Here is a 7,939-nt window from a genome sequence, read left to right as displayed (position 1 = left end):
AGGACTCCCAGGATCTAGATACTTTGGGCAGATGACTTGTCCTAACATAAGGTCAGACAGTTGTCCTAAGACATTGATGCTTGAAGCATCTCTCTTTCGCCTGCCTGGGTGTTTGAAACACTTCTCCTTAACCAGTTTGTTGTATATTGGCACATCCTTGATGGCTTGGAGAAGTGGTATTTTCACACACAACTGCTTGAGCTCTCCGAGAAGCTCATCCTCCTCGGGGTTGGGTTGTGTGGTGGCTGTTAGTCTCTCAGGAAAGGGTGGAATAGCCTTTGGTTCACTTTCCTGTTTGTCTTCCTCGTCCTCTGGGGGAGGAGGTTGGCGATCCGGAAGAGTCTTTCCAGATCGAAGATTGATCTCCTGGATCTCCACAGCATAGGTAGGGCATGATGTTTCCCCAGTGTATACCTGCTGGTCCTGTCTATTGTTGGGGTTCGGGTTCGGTTGAGCAGGAATTTGAGGTTGCCTTGGAGGAGCAGGAGGTAATGGTTGAGGTTGAACTGGTGGTGGAGGAAAAATGGCGGGAGGAGTGTTGTACTGGGGCCTCCACCCCAACTGAGGTGCATTCCGCTGAGGCTGTGGCTGGGCATGTGAGTGATAGGAATGAGTAGTGGGTTGAGTAGGGTAATGAGGTGGATAAGACCATGGAGGAGGCATAGACCAGGAAGGATGAGCAGGGGGACCCCAGGAAGGCATAGGAGTAGATTGGTTGGGGTTGTAATAAGCTTGGGGTGCCCCTTGCATCCCCTGCTGGTAAGGTCTAGGTCCTTGTGGCCTCCTTTGGTTCAGGAAATAGAGAGGTTCAGTGGGGGCTATTGTCCCTTGGTACATGGCTTTAAGCCTAGGTAAGGTTGGACATTGATTTGTGGGATGGTCCTCCTCACAAACGAAACACACTTCAACCGAATGCAATGGGCATTCGTTCTTAGGGTGTCTCCTTGTACATCTAGGGCAGAAGATAGCCAAGGCCCTCTCAGCTTCTTCCTTCTTCTGTTGGATCCTAAATGTGTCAAGTTGCATGGCAATGGTCTGTCTCACCTCACTCTTGAGATCTTCTAATTGATTTGCAAACTCATGTTTGGAGAAAGGAATACCAGCTGAGAGGAGGTTTCCTCTACCTCGTTTCCAGGCTGCCCTAGAGTGGTTTCTAAACACAGTCCTTATGTCCTCATAAGGCAGTTGGTAAGTATCTCCTCCAGCTAACATGTAAAGGGTATCTAAGAGGTCTTCAGGGACTCCTCGGAGCAGGACCAACTTGAGGGATTCAGGGTCAAGTGTGCACCTGGCCCGTTTATAGCTAAGTTGGAACCTTTCCTCATAATCCTCTAAGGACTCATCATTTCCCATGGTCATCCGAAAGATTTCTCCCTTAGTTTCCTTGGACCTACAGTAGTCCCGGTACTTGGTATTGAAAGATTGCTGCATCTGAGCCCAAGTGGTGATACTGTTCCCAGGTAAGCCCATGAACCAGCGTAATGCTGCATCCTTAAGAGTTGAAGGGAAGAGTTTCAGCTTCTGCTCATCTTCAGTATAGTCATAGGTTCGATAAAGGACAACAAACTCAAACAGGAAGGTTCAGGATCTTCAGTAGTCAGTCCATGGCAGTGAGGTAAAGCGGAGGGGCTAATGTTCTTCATTTTCATGTCTCCATGGGTTTCTCGGATGGGGAAGGCACCTTCTATTCTCTCATTTTCTCTTCTATTGTCAGCCATAGCTTCAGATGGAATGGTCTCTAATTCTTCTTCTGCTATAGGATCTTCGTATATCTCAGGAGGTTCACCTATAGGTTCTTCTGGATCACTGTCACCAAAGAAGAGAGAAGGGTGACTCAGTGATGTGGTGGGGGTGTTGGGTAAGAATTTTCCTGTTTTATCTCGATTCCTACGAGGCATGAAATGGAAAGACTTTTGATTGCTTTTGTTTTTTTTCTCTGGTACCTGCAAAAACTTGAAACAGATTGATCTACAACTAACTATCTTGCTGAAATGAAAATGCAGAATTGAAATGAAAGCAGGAAAGAACTAGTCTACTTTGCTCAAATGAAATTGCAGGAATGGAAATGCTAGTCTACGCTTGCAGAATCGAAATGCTAATCTATGCTTGCAAAAATGAAATTGCGGAATTGAAATGTTAATATAGGAAAGCAGGAAATGTCTATGCTAGTTTTGCAGAATGGAAATGAAATAAACTACTTGGCAGAAGGCGAGAGTGGGAAAATAGAAGAAAAGCAACAATCACCAATACTCTGACGCTTCCCCGGCAACGACGCCAAAAAGATGGTGGGCTCCAGTATTGTAGCAATAATGCTACAACTCCTGGAGCTTCCTTCTCTAATTTTATCAACCCGGTAGTTCGTACAAACTTGGAAGCGACGGTGCTGTATGCACAAGTACTAGCTCTTGTCGCAGCTGTCACTTGGTCAGCTGGCACAAGTCCGCTAGGGCTCAAGCCAACTTCTATATGTTCGCAGAAGAAGCTTTTTAAGTGATGAACGAAAGCTATCTCGAAGGAAATTAACCTACTTTGCAAGAATGAACTGAAAGCCAACAAAACATGGAAACCCTAGTAAACCCTAATTTTACCAGCTTAATCCTTATGTTGCGATGGTGGGAATGCAACTTCTAAAAGTGATGCCATTACTTCTAGTGAGATGAGATGCATGAGTCTAAACTACTTTCATCTGAAGAGAACATGTTTTTGTATTTTTTTGCTCAAGTGGTTGGAGTTATTATGACTGTGCTTCTTACTGGGTCTTGACTGTGCAGGGGTAGTTCAAGGGGAGGAAGGCTGGTAAAAGGTCAGGAAGGCTCATAGAGGGTCTAAGGGATCCCTAGCATCATTCCATAGAAGTTCGCAAGGTTCAGATGCCTGGAAACCGTGTTTGCAAGCTTCTACATGATGTCTGCAGGGGATTCTACAGGAAGTTCAGGATTTCTATAGGAAGTCTGCTAACTTCTACAGGATGTTCTGCAATAGGATTTTTGGGTGATGGAGGAGTGAATGAGCTGTGTGGGTGGAGAGAAATGTAGGAGGGGAACTTGTGATGGCTTATGGACAGAGAGGTGAGATGGAGAGGGAGTGTGTAAAGCTGGTTGATCTAGAGGAGGTTAGAGGCAATGGAAGGCCGAAAACATAAAACAACGTGGATGATAGAAGAGTTGGTGGGCAAATGATCTAGCTGGGAGGTAAGGAGATGGCTTAGGCACGGCTCAGAAGGATAAGGGAATGATAGAGTGGTGCTGCGCAGTGTAAATGAAACAAATCACCTGTACCTTGCACAAAACCGAAATGTCATCAACCTACTCTAACTGTTTTATTAGAAACCAAAGAACAACAATGTACGTTAAGGGAAAATCGTGCATGGTGCTGAAACAAAGAGTTATTGCTCAAGATCTAAATGCATGGACACTTCTACCAATGGAAATATTACGTTAAAGCTTGCATAAACATGTAAAACTGCGTTTTTTGGTGGTTGGCACGGTCTACACTCCCAATCTCTAAACAGAGGTGGTAGTGAGTGCACATTCAACCTTTTCTTGGAACTCTAATTAACTCAAATCCTTACTCTAATCTAAACTACTGAAAGAAACTCTGTTCATAACACTAACCTATGTAACCACACCAAGAAATTCGAATCAGTAAACTGTGTTTTCCAAGTGCATGTAAAGGACAAGAAATATGATGCTGAAGAAAAGACAAGTAACAATACAAAGAAAGGAGGCCTATTGCTCTCAGGTTGGGCCCAAACCTAAGAGCTATAGCTCCTCTAAGAACTCAGAATTGAACTCAAATCTGCCTGCCTTTTATTAAAAGATCATAATCATAACTCTAACAATATGCCAAAAATGGCTTACAAAGAGAAAAACAGAGCTATAGCTCGTGATTCAAAATCTGCAACAAAGGTTCAAAAGTCCCCATCGAAGGCTACAGCCTCAAGATTTATACATTATGAGGGCCAAGCTGGCCTCCTAAATTAGTGGGGCTTGGTTGTCCAACTAAAAGTAAACTGTTGTTCCTGTAGAATCCGTTGGGTGCCTTCTAGCTCGGTGGTGATAGCTGTTGGAGCTCGGAGTTGGGGTGGAGATCACAAGGAAGGTCATTCAAGGCTGTGGATAACCTTCTTACAAAACCGCAATGCCACCTTGGCTGTCTCCTTGCCTCCATCTGCGTGGTTTTGCTCCATTTAATGTCAAAAAAACCTGAAATAAACATGTATTAGACACATAGGCATAATGACTGCCCTCCTTCCTACAAATAACATGAATATACTAAGAAATGATGCATAAGTGATAAAAAATGAAGGGTTGAGCAAGGTAAGTAGGCCAAATGAGCCCAAAATGTTACCAAAATTTGGGGCTCATCAATCTGTAAGGAGAAGAGGGTCTTCAAATCCTCTGTGCTCACAATCCCTTCTTCGTCTGTGTCCATCAGATTAAATTCCTCTTTCAATGACCATGTTTCACCATTATCAATGTTGGGTATGGGCTCATTTATTTCATCGATTTCTTGCATAATGAGCCACAAAATCTGGTGAAATTCTTCAAAATTCAGAGAGCCATTGTTGTGTGCGTCGCCCGCAATTATCATGCCCTCCATTTACTCTCTACTTGAGTCGTTGTTATCAGTGTGGGAAACAATTATCATTCCCTCCATTTCCTCTCTGCTCAGCCCCTAAAGGCCCCACGCTAAAGCGGCTGCTAGCGAAGAAATATTGGAGATCCAACAAACTGATTTTCCTGTCGCTATCTTTGTCCAACATGCTGAAGGCCTCCTTCACCTTCCATGGTTCCTCCATCCACAATTTCATTTCTAACAACGACCTCATTCTGTTTCAGCTGCAAGGAAACATAATTGGCGACATCGAATTGAATTCTAGGTAGAGCAATTGATATTACAGTCCAGGTATTAATTGACAGGCCGAGAGGCAAAAATTGACTGAAGAGGGCGCTATGTTTCACAATTTCATTGTCGTCGGACGCCAGGGTAAACAAAGAGACCGATGTTACCCGAGGTAAAGCCTCATTGTTTTCCACATGCAACATTAAGTCACAGGTGCATCCATGGCTTCAAAAACTTAAGAAAAATGCCCGCATTAAATATAAAGAAGAAGTTGGTTATCCACCAGCCATAGAAGAAATACACCAGTAAGACAACCTCCCAGGCATGGGAATTCATGTAGTGATCTACGCGGTGCAAAACTAAAATTTGAAATTTGAAATAGAAGGGCGCTCAAAACTGACATTTGAAATTTGAAATAGAGTTCGTGTCGTGCCTGGAAAATATTTGTCAATATTTTAATTGAGTCGTCCTGGTATCTGTCAATGGTTTAATTGAGTTAGTGACGGCGGGTCATGTTCGTTGTCAGACCTCGGGAACGATGGATTCATGCAAACCGACGTCACGGGGAAGAATTGGGAAAACACAGCTGCCGATAAATCGTAATATTTTCCATGCGGAGTAGTCTACCTAGGCAGTAGAATGGCCCGTTTTCTGGCACCGGTCGGAAAATCGTCTGGCTCCGGCCACCGGGAATGTCTCCGCCCTCCGCCACCCTCCTGGAGCTCCGCCACCCTCCTTCTCCGCTTCTCCGCCACCCTCCCCTGGCAATCCTGACATTCCCTGCCACGACCTGACAAAAAATCGGATTCGGATCGTAGGGAATGGGGCCTGACATCCCCTGATAGACTACTCCGATCGGGGACGAGCACAGACGAGGGAAAATGATTACAAGGAGCCGGATCTCGCGCCACTGTTTGAACCCGGGGTGTTGGCGTCATGGTCCTTCTGGAGGGCGGGTATTGCAGAGTTCATGGCGACTTTCTTGTTTCTTTACATCACGATCCTCACGGTCATGGGTGTCAAGAGGGCCGACAATGTTTGCACTGGATCTGTTGGAATTCAGGGGATTGCATGGGCCTTTGGGGGAATGATATTTTGTCTCGTCTATTGCACAGCCGGTATTTCAGGTGGTCACATTAACCCAGCAGTGACCTTTGGGATGTTCTTGGCCAGAAATCTGTCTCTGCCCCGGGATGTGTTCTACATGATATGTCAGTGCTTGGGAGCCATCTATGGCACTAGTGTTGTGAAAGGCTTCATGGAAGGCAAGTACCAAGCGGACGATGGAGGTGCTAACTTTGTGGCTCATGGCTACACCAAGGGAGATGGCTTGGGTGCTGAGATTGTGGGAACCTTCGTTCTGGTCTACACCGTTTTCTCTGCTACCGATGCCAAACGAAGCACCTGGGATTCTCACGTTCCTCTGCTAGCACCACTTCCAATAGGGTTTGCAGTTTTTTTGGTTCACCTTGCCACAATTCCCATCACTGGAACTGGCATCAACCCTGCCCGAAGCTTGGGAGCTGCCATCATCTACAACAAGTCTCATGTTTGGGATGACCATTGGATTTTCTGGGTCGGTCCATTCTTGGGTGTTGGCTTGGCAGCTATTTACCACCAGATGATCATTCGTGCCATTCCCTTCAAAACTCGCTCCTAGAAATAGCCCAGCCCAGCCCAGCATATTGGAGAGGGGGCTTAAACTTTCTGTTAACGCATGTGTATTGTCGTCTGATAAATGGTTTTACAGGATGGATGATATCCATATATTATGTTTTAAGTGTGATTTAGGCCAGCGGAAGCCACTGGCAGATTCTGCTCTCGTGGGCTTCAGTGGAGTGTATTATTCCTCTCACTGTAAAATAATGGACACTTTGGTTGTTGCACTCAGTGGGTCTGTCTGTAAATTTCGTCTTTATCTTCTTTTTTAATGGAAGTTATAGCCAGTGTGGTTGAAAAAAAAGTCTAGTTTCTGGAACAGCTAATTCTGGTTTCTGAAACGAGTTTAACGAACAGCAGGCGTGACTTCAGTTAGGAATACCATCTTCTCTGGTTTCTTTTCATTTATATAACATACATTGTTATTGTTATTATCGTGCCTGAATGATATAGTGTGTTCATTCCTTACCATCTGTGAGTGATTTAATAGTTTTCATCGTTATCATCATCTTTGAATTTTATAAAATCTTCTGTTTCTGTCTTCATTGCATTCTTTCCTGATATCTGCAATGCAAAAGAAAAGTAAGGGAGCCATCAACAGTAGGGGCTGTCATCAAATGTCATGCGCAGAAGAGGATTCAGGGTACTCCCAACTTGAGAGAATATTTACAGGATGTACCCACTTTTGGAAATCCTCTTATGCATAACCAGTATTTTCGCCCCATTGAAGGGTTTTTTGTGACTGAGAACGATATGGTAATGGAGGACATTGTTGTGGATATCTAGACAATGTCAAGGGAAACACAAGTACTATATCACAGAGCAGGGCCTCAGTCTGAGATACGTTTCAGCCCTGATGAAGTCCATGTTGCCATTGTTACATGTGGGAGGTTATCACCTGGCATTAACGCAACCATCAGAGAGCTTGTAATTGGTCTCTGGTTTCGGTATGGAGTAAGGGATATAAGAGGGATCAGGTCAGGCTATCGTGGGTTTTATTCATCACTACTCCTTTTCATTACGAATCAGCATGTCTCTAGTGGAATCATATCCACCAATAATGTTTCCTATTATGGTCTTTGCCAAGTCAATTGATTTAGAGAATGACCCCAGGTCATTTAGGACTACTATGAGCAAAAGCTTGAGTGAGTGAACTACGATGACAAATTCATAAATGGCTAGTACTGACCTCCACATCCAAGGTGAGAATGTCGGTGCTTGATAAGAATGGAGCTACATTTGAGCCCTTGGCTTATGAGCTCAAAATTGAACTCAAATCATAAAGAGATTCTATTAATGTCAATAGCATTCTTACATATCCCCCCACACCTTGATGGCTATTATTACTCTTCTTCTAGCAGCTAATGAGGCTAAGGCAACCAATGTTGTCGATAACTGGCATTCTGCTTGTTGGCTACTACAAGGTCGTGGATGA

General features: G+C 44.4%; 1 pseudogene; it reads left to right on the top strand.

Moving 5' to 3' along the window:
* The first annotated feature begins 5,745 nt into the window (after positions 1-5,745).
* On the top strand, positions 5,746-6,520 carry LOC149181961 (putative aquaporin PIP1-5 pseudogene; annotated as a pseudogene).
* The last annotated feature ends 1,419 nt before the right edge of the window (positions 6,521-7,939 follow it).

Source organism: Pinus tabuliformis, chromosome 3_2 (assembly GCF_031772625.1).
Source record: "Pinus tabuliformis cultivar Carrire ecotype Pingquan chromosome 3_2, CPIR1, whole genome shotgun sequence".
In the NCBI taxonomy this organism is placed as follows: Eukaryota; Viridiplantae; Streptophyta; class Pinopsida; order Pinales; family Pinaceae; genus Pinus; species Pinus tabuliformis.
The sequence above is the reverse complement of the archived record's forward strand: the minus strand, read 5'-3'. Positions and strand labels throughout refer to the sequence as shown.